A 20,714-nucleotide genomic window follows, 5' to 3' on the forward strand; every position below is an offset into this window, starting at 1 on the left:
CTCCGAGGCCGATGGGCCGAGCGGCCGGGCCTTCACGTCTGTTTCAACACGGCAGCAAACACACCTGCTCGCTGCCGTCGTGAAACGGGCGCCCGTTTGGGGCATCTGGGGGCCCGATTGGCACGGCAGTACCACGGCCGTGCCAAGGGGGGGCATAGGCCCACGATCGGTGCCCACCGATCGCGGGCCATGCGTCCGTAACGGATGCACTCTTTTCCCTCCGCCGCCCCGCAAGATCAAGCCGCCACGCCTTGCGGGGCGGCTGAGGGAAAAGACGCCAACTGCACATGCGCGGGTTGGCGTTGTCCAACCTGCGCATGCGCGGCCGACGTCATCGGCCGCGTCAGCCGGTGTGACGCTTGACGTGCGGCCTTGACGCACGGGGCCGCGCTCCTAGCCCCGCCCGGGGGGGGGGAGAATCGGCCCCGGAAGTGGGCGTGAAGGCTGCCGTGGGTCACGGTCTGTTCCACGGCAGCCTTTACGATTCTCTGCATTTGCGGAGAATCTTGCCCCGCGTTCGATTACTGACGAAGGTTTGTGCGGAGGAGGGGGTAGCGTCGCCGCCGCGCAAGAGGAGGAGCTCAGATTGTCAAGGACGCCTTGCTATCAGGAAATGGCTGGGACTCCTCATACCCGTTTCGCGTGGGGTCATTTCATTTGGCTGTGAATCAGGGCCTTCATGATGGGCCCGAAGCCTGAGAATCGCCCCCTCTGTCTCGTTCTTTGGGATATCCCTACCTCGCCAACCAGGCCTTATAGCCACCTGCCCTTATATGACCCGGCAATAAATATTCATGGATAACACCGTTGTAAAGTACCTCAGGATGTTTTTTATCATATTAAAGATCCTATAGAAATGGAGGTATGTGCTGTTGCCCTTGGAAAGAGGAGGTTCGCAAGAATGATCCCTGGAATGAAGAGCTTGTCGTATGAGGAACGGTTGAGGACTCTGGGTCTGTACTCGCTGGAGTTTCGAAGGATGAGGGGGGATCTTATTGAAACTTACAGGATACTGCGAGGCCTGGGATTGAGTGGACGTGGAGAGGATTTTTTCACTTGTAGGAAAAACTAGAACCAGAGGGCACAGCCTCAGACTAAAGGGATGATCCTTTAAAACAGAGATGAGGAGGAATTTCTTCAGCCAGAGGGTGGTGAATCTGTGGAACTCTTTGCCGCAGAAGGCCGTGGAGGCCAAATCACTGAGTGTCTTTAAGAGAGAGATAGATAGGTTCTTGATTAATAAGGGGATCAGGGGTTAGGGGGAGAAGGCAGGAGAATGGGGATGAGAAACATATCAGCCATGATTGAATGGCGGAGCAGACTTGATGGGCCGAGTGGCCTAATTCTGCTCCTGTGTCTTGTAGGACAGGATTGTTCGCTCCCGGGACTAAGTCCCCGCGCCGTCGTAAATGCCGTCGCTTTTCACGATGGCGCGAACAGAGCCCGGGCACGACCTATTCTGGCCCCCACAGGGGGCCAGCACGGCGCTGGACGGTTCACACCGCTCCAGCGTCCCACTGCGCCAACCCGCGCATGCGCAGTTGGGGCAGCTGAATCCTGCGCATGCGCAGTTGGGGCAGCTGAATCCTGCGCATGCGCAGTTGGGCTGGGCCATCCTGCGCATGCGCGGGGAACTTCTTATGCGCGCCGGGCCCTCACCAACATGGCGCCAGTGTTCTGGGGCCGGACGCGGAAGGTGGTAGGCCCGGGTGGGGAGAGGCCGGCCCGTCGATCGGTGGGCCCCGATCGTGGGCCAGACCCCTCCAGAGGCCCCCCTGGTGAAGGAGCCCCCCCCACAGGCCGCCCCCCCCCCCCAGCGTTCCCACACAGTTCCCGCCAGCAGCTGCCAGGGGTGGACGGCGCCCGCGGGAACCTGTTGTGTCGGAGCGGCTGCTCGGCCCATACGGGCCGGAGAATCGCCGTTCGCCGTTTGCGCCGATTCTCCGAGCGGCCCGGTGCGATTCTCGCAGTGCTGGTTTCGGGGGATGGGAGAATCGCGTGCGAGTGCCGGGGCGTGGCGTGACTCGCGCGACGCCCCGGTGATTCTTCCACCTGGTTGGGGGGGGGGGGGGGGCGAGAATGCCGCCCATAGTCTTGTCGAGTATTATCAGCGACAGAAACAAAACATTGACTCTCTCGACATGGTTTGACCTTTAACCCTGTCTCCAGAGCTGAAAAGGTGATTATTATTATTGAAAGGAAACCAGTAATGTTGTCATGGCTACCTCCCATCACAGAGCCAGAGATCGCACAGCAAGGTAACCCATCCAGATCACCCCGCCCCACCCCCCTCCCCATCATGCTGAAAGCTCAGGTCACCCATGTGTCACCTGGCACCCACAACGATAAAGTGACGCCATCCTGCGGATTGGAACCAGAAACACCTTCGCTGTCGTGGCGCCCGTTCGGAGGACAGGGCCAGAGACGATGGGCCGAGTGGCCTCCATCTGTGCCGTGACAATTCCGTATCTTCAGCGGGAAATAAAACGAGGGAACAAAGTCAAGTTCGCAGAGAATGAAGTCTTGTCTGGGGTGGGGGAGGTCAATACAATGTTGGCCTTCATTGCAAGAGGGATTTGAGTTCAGAAGTGGAGATGCCTTACTGCAGTTATACAAGGCCTTGGTGAGACCACACCTGGAGTATTGTGTTCAGTTTTGGTCTCCCTAACTAAGAAAGGATATAGTTGTCAGAGAGGGAGTGATGTGGAGGTTCAATCGGCTGATAGTGAGGTTGGCGGACTGTCCTATGAGGAGAGATTGGTTCGACTGGGCCTGTATTCACTCGAGTTCAGAAGGATGAGATGAGATGGGATTGAAACGTATTAAATTCTAACAGGGATGGACAGAGTAGATTCCGGGATGATGTATTCCCTGGTTGGGAAATGTAGACCCTGGGGACACACTCTCAGGAAAAGGGGTGGACCATTTAGGATTGAGATGAGGAGAAATTTCTTCACTCAGAAGGTGGTGGAGCCGTGGAATTCGCTACCACACAGCCTGTGGAGGCCAAGTCAGTGAATATACTCCAGATAGAGATGGAGAATTGTTTAGATTTTAATGACATCCAGGCGTATGGCCCGAATGGCCTCCTGCTCCTAGATTTTTGTGACTTTCTGTGAGGCTGCACGTGTCGACATTATTTGGCTCCAACTCCATCAACAAGTTTGCTGACGAAAGGGCAGCACGGTGGCCTAGTGGTTAGCACAGCTGCCTCACGGCGCTGAGGTCCCAGGTTCGATCCCGGCTCTGGTTCACTGTCCGTGTGGAGTTTGCACATTCTCCCCGTGTCTGCGTGGGTTTCGCCCCCACAACCCAAAAATGTGCAGAGTAGGTGGATTGGTCACACTAAATTGCCCCTTAATTGGAAAAAATAATTGGGTAATCTAAATTTATAAAAAAAAAAAAAAAAAATTTTGCTGACGATACGACCATAGTGGGCCGGATCTCGAACAACGATCAGTCAGAATACGGGAGGGTGATAGAGAACCTGGTGGAGTGGTGTAGCGACAACAATCTCTCCCTCAATGCCAGCAAAACAAAAATCATCGACTTCACGAAGCGAAGTGTCATACACACCCCTGTCAGCATCAACGGGGCCGAGGTGGAGATGGTTAGCAGTTTCAAATTCCTAGGGGTGCACATCACCAACAATCTGTCCTGGTCCACTCACGTCGACGCTACGACCAAGAAAGCACAACAGCGCCTATACTTCCTCAGGAAACTAAGGAAATTGGTATGTCCACATTAACCCTTACCAACTTTTACAGATGCACCATAGAAAGCATCCCATCGGGCTGCATCACAGCCTGGTATGGCAACTGCTCGGCCCAGGACCGCAAGGAACTTCAGAGAGTCGTGAACACAGCCCAGTCCATCACACGAACCTGCCTCCCATCCATTGACTCCATCTACACCTCCCGCTGCCGGGGGAAAGCGGGCAGCATAATCAAAGACCCCTCCCACCCGGCTTACTCACTCTTCCAGCTTCTTCCATCGGGCAGGAGATACAGAAGTCTGAGAACACGCACTAACAGATTCAAAAACAGCTTCTTCCCTGCTATTACCAGACTCCTAAACGACCCTCTTATGGACTGAACTGATCTCTAAGCATCTTCTCTACTGTGTAGCACCACACTCTGTATGCTTCACCTGATGTCAATGTATTTACATTGTCCATCTTTCGAATGTCCTATGTTTTTTCATGTATGGAACGATCTGTCTGCACTGTAGGCAGGGCAATACGTTTCACTGTACCTCGGTACACGTGACAATCTAAATCTCTATTCAGTCGAGGAGGTGGGGAGGTGGCACACCAACTGTGCTCCAGAACACCGATATACCAAACCCGGCTGACTGTCCTCCTTGCATCCCTCACTCACTATTCCCTCTGGCCTCCCCCGTGCCCTCCAAACCCACGCCTTCCCCCGTTTAATGATCATTCCTCCCCCTGCATTCAAATCCTCCCAGAACTCGAGCACCGATTAAAATTGGCATTCCTTCAGTCCCAATTCTAAAGCTAAACTCGATTTAATTCTGCCCCCCCCCCTCCACTCCTCAACCATCTGTGCACAACAGAAGTGCCCGACGAACCGTACGCAACGCTGACACAAAACGTCTGCTGCAATTTTCGACCCTTCGCTCTCTGCAGGCCTTTCTCAACTTCCACCCGCTGATAAGGAACAACGTTGGACCGCTGCGAAAAGGCGGCCCGGCTAACACAGTGAGGGGCGCTCGCCTACCTGCGCGTTCGAATGGCCTCCGCTCTCCTATCCCCTACCTGCCGGGTCAAACAGTTCCTCCAGAACCGCACTCCGGAGCCTGCTCTGTCGAAACAGCAGGCCCCAGCCCCTCTAGGCACCTGCCAATCAGAGAAGGTTGCAGTTCAGGGTGAGTGCAATTTGCAGCCGCCCGCTCTCCCCCCCCCCCCCTCAGGGAATCGAACTTCCCATTTACCAGCTGCTGCTGACCTGATATCAGTTATTCAGAGCACTCGGCAGCGAAGTGGCTTTTCTATCTCTGACTCCAGTGGCCACAGGGTGGGGAATACGCAGGCTCAAACTCGCTTCTGTCGCCAGCTCACCTCAAGTATGTCCAATTTAAATTGAGACATGCTGCTTCTAAATGGGAGACTCGCTCGCTGAAAGCCGAGCACTCAGTGACTCACTCAGATGGAAACAAGGGTTTCGTATTTTTTAAATTCGTTCCGGGGTGTGGGTGTTGTTGACTAGGCCCGGTATTTGTTTCCCATCCCTAATCGCCCCTTGAGAAGGTGGTGGGCGAGCCGCCTTCTTGAGCCGCTGCATTCCCTGAGGTGTAGGTACTCATACAGTGCTGTTAGGGAGGGAGTTCCAGGATTTGGACCCAGCGACAGTGAAGGAACGGCCGATATATTTCCACGTCGGGGCGGTGAGTGACTTGGAGGGGAACCTCCAGGTGGTGGGTTTCCCAGGTATCTGCTGCCCTTGTCCTTCTAGATGGTAGAGGCCGTGGGTTTGGAAGGTGCTGCCTAAGGAGCCTTGGTGAGTTGCTGCAGTGCATCTTGTAGATGGTACACACGGCTGCCACTGTGCGTCGGTGGTGGAGGGAGTGAATGTTTGTGGGTGGGGTGCCGATCAAGCGGGGCTGCTTTGTCCTGGATGGTGTGGAGCTTCCTGAGTGTTGGAGCTGCACTCATCCAGGCAACATTGAACATAGAACGTACAGTGCAGAAGGAGGCTATTCAGCCCATTGAATCTGCGTCGACCCACTTAAGCCCTCACTTCCACCCTACCCCCGTAACCCAATAACCCCATCTAACCTTTTTGGACACTAAGGACAATTTTGCATGGTCAATCCACCTATCCTGCACGTCTTTGGACTGTGGGAGGAAACCGGAGCACCCGGAGGAAACCCACGCAGACACGGGGAGAACGTGCAGACTCCACACAGATAGTAACCCAGCGGGGAATCAAACCTGTGACCCTGGCACTGTGAAGCCACAGTGCTACCCACTGTCCTCCCATGCTGCAAGTGGAGAGTATTCCCTCACACTCCTGACTTGTGCCTTGTAGATGGTGGACAGGCTTTGGGGGGAGTCAGGAGGTGAGTTACTCTCCGCAGGATTCCCAGCCTCTGACTTGCTCTGGTAGCCACAGTATTTATATGGCTGGGTCCAGTTCAGTTTCTGATCAATGGTAACCCTTAGGATGTTGATTGTGTGGGATTCAGCGATGGTAATGCCATTGAATGTCAAGGAGCGATGGTTAGATCCTCTCTTATTGGAGATGGTCATTGCCTGGCACTGTGTGGCGCGAATGTAACTTGTCAGCCCCAAGCCTGGATATTGTCCAGGCCTTGCTGCATTTGGACACGGACTGCTTCATTATCTGAGGAGTCGCGAATGGTGCTGAACATTGTGCAGTCATCCGCAAACATCTCCACCTCTGACCTTGTGATGTAGGGAAGGACATTGATGAAGATGGTTGGGCCTAGGACACACACCGAAGGAATCCTCTGCTATCGCACATTTCTTCTTTTGCCCGAAACCTTGAATCTGTGTCACCGAGTTCTTGTACAACATATTTTGCCTGTGTTCTAACTCGGACTTCTCACCCTGTGTTCATTGACCGAGACTGGCTCCTGGTCTCATCTCTCCGTATCTCCTCCAGCCTCACAGCCCTCCGAGACCTCGGCGTTCCTCCAACTCCAACCTCTTGACCATCCCCGGTTTTAACCGCTCCACTTTTATTGGCCATGTCCTCAGTTGCTTGAGTCCGAAGCGCTGGAATCCCCTCCCTACCCCTCTCCGGCGTCTCTACCTCAATTTGAGACCACTTAAAGCTGACCTCTTGACCAATCATTAGGTCAACTGACCTCACATTTCCTTCAGTGACTCGGGGTCAGATATTACTTCACAATGTTCCTGTCAGGTTCCTGATGCACAATCAATGGACAGGAAACGTAGATAAAGTCCAAACGATAGGCTTTAATACACAAGAGGTGTACCCGGCAGCAGACGTACAGAAGAATGGCAGACTGCCGGGGAACACGGGTTCTTATACCCCACCTCGGAGGCGGAGCTACCATGACATACCTGGGCCAATGGGCAGCGAGTCCTCTGCACCAATGGCAGCTAACACTTCCAGGTACCGTCATACCCCTAGTCATACTACAACAGTTCCTCAGGGTTTTTAATACATCAAAGACTGATTCCGATACAAATGGGAGTTGTGGTGGACCTGAATTTGAATGCAGCCAACCCTGAGATAGAAGAACCCTTGCCTTCAAACACACAGGTAACCCACTGCGCATAAACATGCACTTGGGGGTATTGTTGACACACCTAACAATCTCTTCCCCACCCGTGACCCTTCACCCCAAGATATGGGCAGGATCAGGAGATGGGAGCACACTGGAGGACAATTCGTTGAAGATATTAAAGAAGCAAATAGAGATATCGAGACTCTAAATGGGGTGAAGGGGTTTGGGGAGAGTGCGGGGGGGTGTGGTTTTGAGTCGGCCATGACCCATGACCCATGTTAAATGGCGGAGCTGGCTTGGAGGGCCAAGAAGCTTCCATTTTCTATAACCGAATGGCCTCCCCTTTGTCCCTCCGATTCGGAACAATAGCTCTCCCACCAAAGGAGGGAAATGCTGTCCATTTAACAATGCTCGTTCCAGTCAGGGCCATTTTTTTTTACTCACCTTCGAACTGGCGGGGTTGGCACAAGCTTCGATCTGAAAAAGGGAAAGAAAAATAAACAACCATAAATACACAAAACTGCCCTTGAATCCAATCAAATAAGAGAGAGAGAGAGAGAGAGCGAAGAGTCCCTGAAGGTCAGAGGTCATGAAGGAACAATTCCTGAGGTGAAAGGTCGCACCAAAGGGTTCACAAGCCATATTGTCACACAGTAAAATGGCGGAGACCAGGGAGACAGGGGAACTCTATGACTCAAGCAGACGCTTCCCCTGCCGGCTACTGGCAAAACCGCGCTGCGCGACCCAGAGGGTGGTGGGAGTCTGGAACTCGCTACCCGAAAGGGTGGCGGAAGCAGAGACCCTCACGACATTTAAGAAGTGTTTTGATGTGCACTCGTGATCCCAGGGCAGACAAGGTTATGGGCCAAGTGCTGGAGAATGGGATTAGAATCGTTCAGTGGTTGTTTTTAACCGGCGCTGATGCGATGGGCTGAAGGGCCTTTTCCCTGCTGTTTGACTGTTTTTTATGCACCGTTTTCCCTCTTGCAAGAACACACTGCTTGCTCAGTGATCGATGGCTGCCATTTACTCCATCTTTTCCATTCTTTATTTCTCTCTCTCTCTCTCTCTGTCTGTTCCCCGACGCTCAATCATGACATTGCGAAATCCAGCGACATCTCATTGCACAAACCTGCAATCTGCTGATGGATCTGTTAAGCAGTTGCTTCCTCCCTGTGTCCGTTGCTCAATGATTGCCAAAGTGCCGGTGTTCCTTTTCCTCAATCGGACTTCCTCCTGGATCGGGAGCTGCGTGGTGCTGGGGGTGCAAGACTAGATAGTGCGTGTGTGTGTGTGTGTGTGTGTGTGTGTGGGTGGGTGTTCTGGCAGACACAGGGCATTTGCTGAACAAGTCCCAGTCTTTGACCTGGGGGGCCGTGCCAATGGGTACATCCCTTAATGCCTCTGACAGCTGATTCAACCAGAAACCTTTGTGCAATGGATAGAAGTCAATCCTCACGGCCGTCACTCCAACAGTGCGTCGCAAACAGGGACCATTGTTCCATTGTCCTGATCGTTATCCCAAAAGAGAGCCGATGTTTGCAGCACTGTTGCTTCACAGCGCCAGGGTCCCAGGTTCGATTCCCGGGTTGGCTCACTGTCTGCGCGGAGTCTGCAGGTTCTCCCCATGTCTGTGTGTTCCGGGTGCTCCGGTTTCCTCCCACAAGTCCTGAAAGACGTGCTGTTAGATGAATCGGACATTCTGAATTCTCCCTCTGTGTACTGAACAGGCGCCGGAATGTGGCGACTAGGGGCTTTTCACAGTAACTTCATTATAGTGTCAATGTAAGCCGACTTTTGACGATAAAGATTACTATTAGGAAACCTGGAGGATGAGAACGGTGCTTCCAAAATGCAAAGTTCTCTCTTTCCCTCTTACCGAAGAGCGTTTAAATGTTCGGTCACGGCGCTCCCGAAAATCCCGACCTGGCTGGAGGGATTCACCAGGATGCTTTCCCATATTCCTCTCCCCAGGAAAACGTTGTGAACTTATTTGTCACTACCTGGACTGTGACCACAAGACGTGCGAGAAGAAAATGGCCGTTTGGCCCATCGGGCCTGCCCTGCCATCCCCGGTAACGAATCCCATCAGGCAATTGCGATGGGCAACAAATGCTGGTCTAGCCAGCGACGGCCACATCCTGAGAGGTTTTCACAGTGCGGAGGATGTTTCCTCTTGTGGGACAATCTACAAATAAGGGATCGTCTCCCATTATAGGCATAGACGAGGAGAAATGTTTTTCTCTCAAAATCCACAGATCCCTGAAGGCAGCAGGACAGATAGATAAGGTGGTTAAGGAGGCTGATGGGATACTTGCCTTTATTAGCCGAGGTATAGAATATAAGAGCAGCGAGGTTATGATGGAGCTGTATAAAACGCTGGTTAGGCCACACCTAGAGTACTGAGTGCAGTTCTCGTCGCCACTCTATAGGAAGGATGTGATTGCCCTGGAGAGGGAGCAGAGGAGATTCACCAGGATGTTGCCCTGGGCTGGAGCGTTTCAGCTATGAAGAGAGGCTGGTTAGGCTGGGGTTGTTTTCCTTGGAGCAGAGAAGGCTGAGGGGGGACCTGATTGAGGTGGACAACATTATGAGGGACACAGATAGGGTGGATAGGGAGGAACTTTCCCCCTTAGTGGAGGGTCAATAACCAGGGGGCACAGATTTAAGATAAAATAAACATAGGACTGGATTCTCCAGTCCCCCAGCCGCACGTTTCGTGGCCCATGTGTAAGAAATGTAAGAAACGTGTATCTCGATTATATGTATCTTTGCAATAAGGTTATTAAAAGCCTGGATTGATGTATATATATTTGTTGCAGTAATTTTTTTTAAAAGCCTTGTTTAACGTATAGGTAGGGGTTGTGGCTGCAAAAGATGCAATTAAGATGTCATAAAAGTGAGACCATCATTCATCCCAACCATGCATTTGTTCACAACGAGAGGGCAAATGGTACTTTCTGATTTCTGGAGAGTAGAAAATTGAAGACTTTGGGCTGGATTCTCCGCTGTCAGGATTCTGCGTTGCACCGGCAGCGCGGGGATTTCCCGACGGTGTGGGGCTGCCCACAATGGGAAACCTTTGGCTGGCTGGCGAGACGGAGAATCCCAGGGGAGGGCTGCACCAGAAATCTGATGCCGTGTGATGGAGAATCCCGCCCATTATGTCTGGATTCAGGTCAGTGGGTCATGGGATAAAGATGGTGTAATTAATGGGATGAGCCAGGTCTGTCTGTAGTTTTGCAGTTTGATATGGATTTGGCAGTCTGCTCAACAAGTCCTGCTGAACGTCCCTGTCTTTGACCTGGGGGGCTGTGCCAATGGGTATATCCCTTAATGGGGTATATCCCTTAATGCCTCTGAAAGCTGATTCAACCAGAAAGTTGAGCGCCCGTTGTTGCCAAATGCCGTCAAGCTGAGCAGGAGTCTGACAAAGGCAAGACGATCTACAGGCTTGTTCCTGAGAAGGCTTCTCCCTCTCTCTTTCTCTCCAAGTAGTCTTTCCAAGTATTCCCTCTACAAGTACAGCAAGTAACCCTGTATTTGCTAACTTTATTTATAAGTGGTTTTTGACCTGTAATGGGCTTTGCTTAATTTGAGATAGAGAAGGTACAAGTTAGTAGTAAAAAGGGTTTCCCCATGTTCTGGGCGTGTCCTAAACTAAGGGGGTACTGGCTGGGATTCGCGGACGTCATGTCCCGGGTATTGAAAACTCGGGTAGCAATGAGTCTTGAGGTGGCAATTTTTGGGTTTCGGAGGACCCGTAGTGTCTAGGAGGAGAAAGAGGCCGACGTCTTGGCCTTTGCTTCCCTGGTAGCCCGGCGACGAATACTGTTGGCATGGAGGGACTCAAAGCCCCCGAAGTCCGAAGTCTGGCTTTCGGACGTGGCGAGCTTTCTCGGGCTGGAGAAAATGAAGTTCGCCTTGAGATGATCGCTGACAGGGTTCACCCGGAGGTGGCAGCCAGTCGTTGACTTAATCATCAGCAGTGGAGGAGGAGTGGGGGAGGGGGTTAAGGGTAGCGTAGAGTAGGGCGTTGCTGACGCAGGTTCTTGTGAGAGGGGAGCCATGCTGGAATTATGTCTTATTTGTTTTAGCACACTACGGTATAATGTTGCTGTTTTATATGCCAAACGTACCTCAATAAAATTGTTTATTAATAAAAAGAATTGTTAACTGTTAATTTAAAAATTATTCTCTGTGATAATAATATGTTTAATCCTGGTTTCACAGGAAAGTTTGTCTTAATGTAAGACCTCTGTATTTGTCAGGAGAATCTTTCCTGAAGCGAAGTATTTATTCCTCAGTTTTTACAAATTAAATGAAAGTATTTGGGGTTCTTGTCTGATCCCGGATCTTACCAACAGCAGCCGTGCATCGCCAACTCGTTAAAGTCAAGAACAGCTGCTGCCACCTCTGCCTCAACCAAATACTAGGCCTCTCCTGGCTGGATGGAGTTCTGAAAATGGAGGGACACCTGTGTGTGGGGTCCTCAGTGCGTTGGCTCGCTATGGTTAGCTCAGGCTTCATAACGGCAGCCAAGATGGATGACCACTTGCCCAAAGGCGTACTATTCGACGAGATTGCGACCGGCGCCAGACCAACTGGTCTCCTCCACGGCTGCGATACAAAGCAAGACTTGGAGCAGACTGGGATCAGAGTCTATGCTGGGGAAGTCCTTACTGACGAGAGGGGCTGGACACAGGGCTGTCAGGAAAGGTGTGGAGAACACAGAGGACGAAAGAAATGAGTAGATGGAGGGGAAAGAACATCAGTCGACCGCAGTGCTATTGCTCGGAAGGGATGAAATGAAAAAAAAAATGAAAATGGCTTATTGTCACGAGTAGGCTTCAATGAAGTTACTGTGAAAAGCCCCTAGTCGCCACATTCCGGCGCCTGTCCGGGGAGGCTGGTACGGGAATCGAACCGTGCTGCTGGCCTGCTTGGTCTGCTTTAAAAGCCAGCGATTTAGCCTTGTGAGCTAAACCAGCCCCTGTGAGCTAAACCAGCCCCTAACCAGACCAGAGAGTCATGGAGTTTTGCAGAAAGTTTTTACAGAAAGAACCCTTCGACCTCTGTGCCAGCTATCCCATCCATTCTAAACTCCCAAATTGGCCTCTGCAGCTGTGATCTTCAATGAAGAACGTACACCGCAGGCAATGTCTATCTTAGCAATCAGTCAGTCCACCCCTTAATTACCCATTTCCGGGACCGAGGGCGGGGGGAATCCAAGCCTGGTCGATGATTAAACTGTCCTCAAATTTTAACCCCGTCAGCCCCTGGTACCACACTTGAGGAATCAACAGCTTCTCCCTCCAACGCCAATATCTCTTGGAGGTGGGAGCGATTGGGTTTGATCTCTTCCGAATAGCGGGCGAGACGGTTGCAGACAATTCTGTTCCCACACACGATTGTCATGATATGCAAACATGCAACCAATGAACACTCGGAATAGGACACAACCAATGGGCAGTCAGGACACTCAGAGGTGGCATTGCCACAAGGGGGCATGACATAAACACTATAAAGGGGATGAGGCACTCACATCCTGCCTCTTTCCACAGACAGACATCTAGAGAGTTAGACAGGGTTGATCAGCAGCATCACACCCCACCTCGTGGCTTAGAGCAAGCTGCTACAGTTAGACTGAGTTACTGCAGTTAGATTAGCAAAGAGTCAAACTCATTTGAAAACTGTGTTAATAGTTCAATAAAAACATTTCAGAGTCTGGAGCATCCTTTAGTTAAGACTGCATCAAGTGGCAGCCTGCGTTATCCGGAACAGCAGAACATAACAACGATGAGCTCCGAACTGCATTGGACGGGAGACGAGGGGCAAAGGTGACAGGGTCAAAGGTGAGGGGACAACTTTCAGGGAGGTAAAATGCAAACTCTCTCTCCACAGATGCTGCCAGGCCTGCTGAGATTTTCCACTATTTCTGCCTCTATTTCAGAATTGTGCTTTGTTTTCCTCAAGGAATATCGAACGTCTGGATACAGAGGGGTGAATTCCTCAGAATACACTGCCTGGTTTGAGCTGGAGACTTGAGAACAGAAATCTGTGGGGTGGTGGGGGCAGGGGAATGATAAAGGCTTCTGGATTTCTGACATGCCTTACTTGCCGGTCTGGTTCGTGAGGTTAATGCATCAAACAAGCAAAATGTCATGCCTGTGCGGGCTGCCACTGTTAATTATCTATCTGTGAAATTCAGTTACCTCCAAAGATCCTTCAGGCTTTTCCCTTCAAGGAAAGGTCACAGAACAGCAGGCAAAACGGACGGCCTATCCTTAGGGCTGATGTTAAATGCAGCCTGTTTACCAAGCAGGAAGGCTCCGCTGTCTGCTAGGCCTCAACATCCGCCCACTCCCAGTCATCTCTTCCAGGGCATTAAAAAATCTCTCAGGCGCCTCCAGTTCAGCCCAGTCTTGCTCGAGGTGCTCATGAATCTTTCATATCCTAATGGCTCACGTTCTCGCTAATTCACGAATGTTTTTCCGTTTAAACCCATCTCCAGCACCCAGAGTGAGAGAGTGGGACAGGGAGAATATAATCATCCGGTCTTGATGCTCAATGGCCTTACCATTACTGAATACCCCCCACTGTCAACAACCTGTGAGTTATCATTGACCACAAACTGAACTGGACCCAGCCATATAAATATTGTGGCTACCAGAGCAGGTCAGAGGCTGGGAATCCGGCGGAGAGTAACTCACCTCCTGACCCCCCCAAAGCCTGTCCACCATCTACAAGGCACAAGTCAGGAGTGTGATGGAATACTCTCCACTTGCCTGGATGAGTGCGGCTCCCAACAACACTCAAGAAGCTCCACACCATCCAGGACAAAGCAGCCCCGCCTGATTGACACCCCATCCACAAACATTCACTCCCTCCCCCACCGACGCACAGTGGCAGCCGTGTGTACCATCTACAAGATGCACTGCAGCAACTCACCAAGGCTCCTTAGGCAGCACCTTCCAAACCCACGGCCTCTACCATCTAGAAGGACAAAGGCAGCAGATACCTAGGAACCCCACCACCTGGAGGTTCCCCTCCAAGTCACTCACCGCCCCGACTTGGAAATATATCGGCCGTTCCTTCACTGTCGCTGGGTCAAAATCCTGGAACTCCCTCCCTAACAGCACTGTACATAGAACATAGAACATAGAACGATACAGCGCAGTACAGGCCCTTCGGCCCTCGATGTTGCACCGACATGGAAAAAAATCTAAAGGCCATCTAACCTACACTATGCCCTTATCATCCATATGCTTATCCAATAAATTTTTAAATGCCCTCAATGTTGGCGAGTTCACTACTGTTGCAGGTAGGGCATTCCACGGCCTCACCACTCTTTGCGTAAAAAACCCACCTCTGACCTCTGTCCTATATCTATTACCCCTCAATTTAAGGCTATGTCCCCTCGTGCTAGCCACCTCCATCCGCGGGAGAAGGCTCTCGCTGTCCACCCTATCTAACCCTCTGATCATTTTGTATGCCTCTATTAAGTCACCTCTTAACCTTCTTCTCTCTAACGAAAACAACCTCAAGTCCATCAGCCTTTCCTCATAAGATTTTCCCTCCATACCAGGCAACATCCTGGTAAATCTCCTCTGCACCCGTTCCAAAGCTTCCACGTCCTTCCTATAATGAGGCGACCAGAACTGTACGCAATACTCCAAATGCGGCCGTACTAGAGTTTTGTACAACTGCAACATGACCTCATGGCTCCGGAACTCAATCCCTCTACCAATAAAGGCCAACACACCATAGGCCTTCTTCACAACCCTATCAACCTGGGTGGCAACTTTCAGGGATCTATGTACATGGACACCGAGATCCCTCTGCTCATCCACACTGCCAAGAATTTTACCATTAGCCAAATATTCCACATTTCTGTTATTCTTTCCAAAGTGAATCACCTCACACTTCTCCACATTAAACTCCATTTGCCACCTCTCAGCCCAGCTCTGCAGCTTATCTATGTCCCTCTGTAACCTGCAACATCCTTCCGCACTGTCTACAACTCCACCGACTTTAGTGTCGTCTGCAAATTTACTCACCCATCCTTCTGCGCCCTCCTCTAGGTCATTTATAAAAATGACAAACAGCAACGGCCCCAGAACAGATCCTTGTGGTACGCCACTCGTAACTGAACTCCATTCTGAACATTTCCCATCAACTACCACTCTCTGTCTTCTTTCAACTAGCCAATTTCTGATCCACATCTCTAAATCACCCTCATTCCCCAGCCTTCGTATTTTTTGCAATAGCCGACCGTGGGGAACCTTATCAAACGCTTTACTGAAATCCATATACACCACATCAACTGCTCTACCCTCGTCTACCTGTTCAGTCACCTTCTCAAAGAACTCGATAAGGTTTGTGAGGCATGACCTACCCTTCACAAAACCATGCTGACTGTCCCTAATCATATTATTCCTATCTAGATGATTATAAATCGTATCTTTTATAATCCTCTCCAAGACTTTACCCACCACAGACGTTAGGCTCACCGGCCTATAGTTACCGGGGTTATCTCTACTCCCCTTCTTGAACAAAGGGACCACATTTGCTATCCTCCAGTCCTCTGGCACTATTCCTGTAGCCAATGATGACCTAAAAATCAAAGCCAAAGGCTCAGCAATCTCTTCCCTGGCTTCCCAGAGAATCCTAGGATAAATCCCATCCGGCCCCGGGGACTTATCTATTTTCACCTTGTCCAGAATTGCCAACACTTCTTCCCTACGCACCTCAATGCCATCTATTCTAATAGCCTGGGTCTCAGCATTCTCCTCCACAATATTATCTTTTTCTTGAGTGAATACTGACGAAAAGTATTCATTTAGTATCTCGCTTATCTCCTCAGCCTCCACACACAACTTCCCACCACTGTCCTTGACTGGCCCTACTCTTACCCTAGTCATTCTTTTATTCCTGACATACCTATAGAAAGCTTTTGGGTTTTCCTTGATCCTACCTGCCAAAGACTTCTCATGTCCCCTCCTTGCTCGTCTCAGCTCTCTCTTTAGATCCTTCCTCGCTTCCTTGTAACTATCAAGCGCCCCAACTGAAACTTCATGCCTCATCTTCACATAGGCCTCCTTCTTCCTCTTAACAAGAGATTCCACTTCTTTGGTAAACCACGGTTCCCTCGCTCGACCCCTTCCTCCCTGCCTGACTGGTACGTACTTATCAAGAACATGCAATAGCTGTTCCTTGAACAAGCTCCACATATCCAGTGTGCCCAACCCTTGCAGCCTACTTCTCCAACCAACACATCCTAAGTCATGTCTAATGGCATCATAATTGCCCTTCCCCCAGCTATAACTCTTGCCCTGCGGGGTATACTTATCCCTTTCCATCACTAACGTAAAGGTCACCGAATTGTGGTCACTGTTTCCAAAGTGCTCACCTACCTCCAGATCTAACACCTGGCCTGGTTCATTACCCAAAACCAAATCCAATGTGGCCTCGCCTCTTGTTGGCCTGTCAACATATTGTGTCAGGAAACCCTCCTGCACACATTGTACAAAGAATGACCCATCTAATGTACTCGAACTATATCTTTTCCAGTCAATATTTGGAAAGTTAAAGTCTCCCATAACAACTACCCTGTTACTTTCGCTCTTTTCCAGAATCATCTTCGCCATCCTTTCCTCTACATCCCTAGAACTATTAGGTGGCCTATAGAAAACTCCCAACAGGGTGACCTCTCCTTTCCTGTTTCTAACCTCAGCCCATACTACCTCGGAAGAAGAGTCCCCATCTAGCATCCTTTCCGCCACCGTAATACTGTCCTTGACTAGCATCGCCACACCTCCCCCTCTTTTGCCCCCTTCTCTGAGCTTACTAAAACACCTAAACCCCGGAACCTGCAACAACCATTCCTGTCCCTGCTCTATCCATGTCTCTGAAATGGCCACAACATCGAAGTCCCAGGTACCAACCCATGCTGTCAGTTCCCCAACCTTATTTCGTATACTCCTGGCATTGAAGTAGACACACTTCAAACCACCTACCTGAACACTGGCACCCTCCTGCGAAGTCAAATCTGTGCTCCTGACCTCTATACTCTCAATCTCCCGTACCCCAAAACTACAATCCAGGTTCCCATGCCCCTGCTGAATTAGTTTAAACCCCCCCAAAGAGCACTAACAAATCTCCCCCCCAGGATATTGGTGCCCCTCAGGTTCAGATGTAGACCATCCTGTCTATAGAGGTCCCACCTTCCCCAGAAAGAGCCCCAGTTATCCAGAAATCTGAATCCCTCCCGCCTGCACCATCCCTGTAGCCACGTGTTTAATTGCTCTCTCTCCCTATTCCTCATCTCCCTATCACGTGGCACGGGCAACAACCCAGAGATAACAACTCTGTTTGTTCTCGCTCTGAGCTTCCATCCTAGCTCCCTAAAGGCCTGCTTGACATCCTTGTCCCCTTTCCTACCTATGTCGTTAGTGCCAATGTGGACTACGACTTGGGGCTGCTCCCCCTCCCCCTTAAGGACCCGGAAAACACGATCCGAGACATCACGTACCCTTGCACCTGGGAGGCAACATACCAAACGTGAGTCTCTCTCGCTCCCACAAAATCTCCTATCTGTGCCCCTGACTATTGAGTCCCCAATTACTAATGTTCTACTCCTTTCCCCCCTTCCCTTCTGAGCAACAGGGACAGACTCCGTGCCAGAGGCCCGTACCCCATGGCTTACCCCTGGTAAGTCGTCCCCCCCACAAGTATCCAAAACGGTATACTTGTTACTCAGGGGAACGACCGCAGGGGGTCCCTGCACTGACTGCTTCTTCCCATTCCCTCTTACAGTTACCCATCTATCTCCAGTCTTTGGTGTAACTACTTCCCTGAAGCTCCTATCTATGACCCCCTCTGCCTCCCGAATGATCCGAAGTTCATCCAGCTCAAGCTCCAGGTCCCTAACACGGTTTTTGAGGAGCTGGAGTTGGGTGCACTTCCCACAGATGAAATCAGCAGGGACACTGACGGCGTCCCTCACCTCAAACATTCTGCAGGAGGAGCACTGTACTGCCTTCCCTGACATCACCTCTAGATTTAAAAAAAAAACAAGAAAAAGAAAAAGAAAGAAGAGCTTACCTGATATTACCTCAAACCCTGCTCCCGCTGAAAGGTAAGCAAATTTAAAGGCACTCACTCACCTTCACGACAGGCCCCTGCTCCCGCTTCCCAACCACCGTGGGGTGGGGGGGTTGGTTAGAGGAGGAGGTAGGGTGGGAAACACTCACGAAGTGTTTCGGGTTTAACTGTCACTTGCCAACAGCCTCTCCACAAACCACCTTCAACTTAGGCTGACCGCACTGCACGTATGCAAATTCCCCCAGAACAGCTGATCAGTAGCTCTGCTCTGCTGCCCTCTGCTGGATGATTGCCTTCACTCAAACTCCTCGGGTCTACTTCGCAGATTCACCTTCAACTTAGGCTGACCGCACTGCACGTATGCAAATTCCCCCAGAACAGCTGATCAGTAGCTCTGCTCTGCTGCCCTCTGCTGGATGATTGCCTTCACTCAAACTCCTCGGGTCTACTTCGCAGATTCACCTTCAACTTAGGCTGACCGCACTGCACGTATGCAAATTCCCCCAGAACAGCTGATCAGTAGCTCTGCTCTGCTGCCCTCTGCTGGATGATTGCCTTCACTCAAACTCCTCGGGTCTACTTCGCAGATTCACCTTCAACTTAGGCTGACCGCACTGCACGTATGCAAATTCCCCCAGAACAGCTGATCAGTAGCTCTGCTCTGCTGCCCTCTGCTGGATGATTGCCTTCACTCAAACTCCTCGGGTCTACTTCGCAGATTCACCTTCAACTTAGGCTGACCGCACTGCACGTATGCAAATTCCCCCAGAACAGCTGATCAGTAGCTCTGCTCTGCTGCCCTCTGCTGGATGATTGCCTTCACTCAAACTCCTCGGGTCTACTTCGCAGATTCACCTTCAACTTAGGCTGACCGCACTGCACGTATGCAAATTCCCCCAGAACAGCTGATCAGTAGCTCTGCTCTGCTGCCCTCTGCTGGATGATTGCCTTCACTCAAACTCCTCGGGTCTACTTCGCAGATTCACCTTCAACTTAGGCTGACCGCACTGCACGTATGCAAATTCCCCCAGAACAGCTGATCAGTAGCTCTGCTCTGCTGCCCTCTGCTGGATGATTGCCTTCACTCAAACTCCTCGGGTCTACTTCGCAGATTCACCTTCAACTTAGGCTGACCGCACTGCACGTATGCAAATTCCCCCAGAACAGCTGATCAGTAGCGCTGCTCTGCTGCCCTCTGCTGGATGATTGCCTTCACTCAAACTCCTCGGGTCTACTTCGCAGATTCACCTTCAACTTAGGCTGACCGCACTGCACGTATGCAAATTCCCCCAGAACAGCTGATCAGTAGCTCTGCTCTGCTGCCCTCTGCTGGATGATTGCCTTCACTCAAACTCCTCGGGTCTACTTCGCAGATTCACCTTCAACTTAGGCTGACCGCACTGCACGTATGCAAATTCCCCCAGAACAGCTGATCAGTAGCTCTGCTCTGCTGCCCTCTGCTGGATGATTGCCTTCACTCAAACTCCTCGGGTCTACTTCGCAGATTCACCTTCAACTTAGGCTGACCGCACTGCACGTATGCAAATTCCCCCAGAACAGCTGATCAGTAGCTCTGCTCTGCTGCCCTCTGCTGGATGATTGCCTTCACTCAAACTCCTCGGGTCTACTTCGCAGATTCACCTTCAACTTAGGCTGACCGCACTGCACGTATGCAAATTCCCCCAGAACAGCTGATCAGTAGCTCTGCTCTGCTGCCCTCTGCTGGATGATTGCCTTCACTCAAACTCCTCGGGTCTACTTCGCAGATTCACCTTCAACTTAGGCTGACCGCACTGCACGTATGCAAATTCCCCCAGAACAGCTGATCAGTAGCTCTGCTCTGCTGCCCTCTGCTGGATGATTGCCTTCACTCAAACTCCTCGGGTCTACTTCGCAGATTCACCTTCAACTTAGGCTGACCGCACTGCACGTATGCAAATTCCCCCAGAACAGCTGATCAGTAGCTCTGCTCTGCTGCCCTCTGCTGGATGATTGCCTTCACTCAAACTCCTCGGGTCTACTTCGCAGATTCACCTTCAACTTAGGCTGACCGCACTGCACGTATGCAAATTCCCCCAGAACAGCTGATCAGTAGCTCTGCTCTGCTGCCCTCTGCTGGATGATTGCCTTCACTCAAACTCCTCGGGTCTACTTCGCAGATTCACCTTCAACTTAGGCTGACCGCACTGCACGTATGCAAATTCCCCCAGAACAGCTGATCAGTAGCTCTGCTCTGCTGCCCTCTGCTGGATGATTGCCTTCACTCAAACTCCTCGGGTCTACTTCGCAGATTCACCTTCAACTTAGGCTGACCGCACTGCACGTATGCAAATTCCCCCAGAACAGCTGATCAGTAGCTCTGCTCTGCT

The 20,714-nt window shown here is 51.2% G+C and overlaps 1 protein-coding gene across 4 annotated transcripts in view; it reads right to left on the bottom strand.

The window, feature by feature from the left end:
* The window catches only part of add2 (adducin 2 (beta)), a 162,725-nt gene that overhangs the window by 74,857 nt on the left and 67,154 nt on the right, over positions 1 to 20,714 (bottom strand). For 2 of the 4 annotated variants that reach the window (XM_038785488.1, XM_038785491.1), the window contains exon 2: positions 7,684 to 7,716. The exons of 1 other annotated variant lie outside the window; for it this stretch is intronic. The gene's annotated coding sequence lies outside the window, so the exon portion shown is untranslated. Of the gene's footprint in view, positions 1 to 4,777; positions 4,859 to 7,683; positions 7,717 to 20,714 lie in introns of all 4 variants that reach the window. One more of the 4 variants, XM_038785489.1, reaches the window with a different exon arrangement.

This window comes from Scyliorhinus canicula, chromosome 26, assembly GCF_902713615.1.
Source record: "Scyliorhinus canicula chromosome 26, sScyCan1.1, whole genome shotgun sequence".
Classification (NCBI taxonomy): Eukaryota; Metazoa; Chordata; class Chondrichthyes; order Carcharhiniformes; family Scyliorhinidae; genus Scyliorhinus; species Scyliorhinus canicula.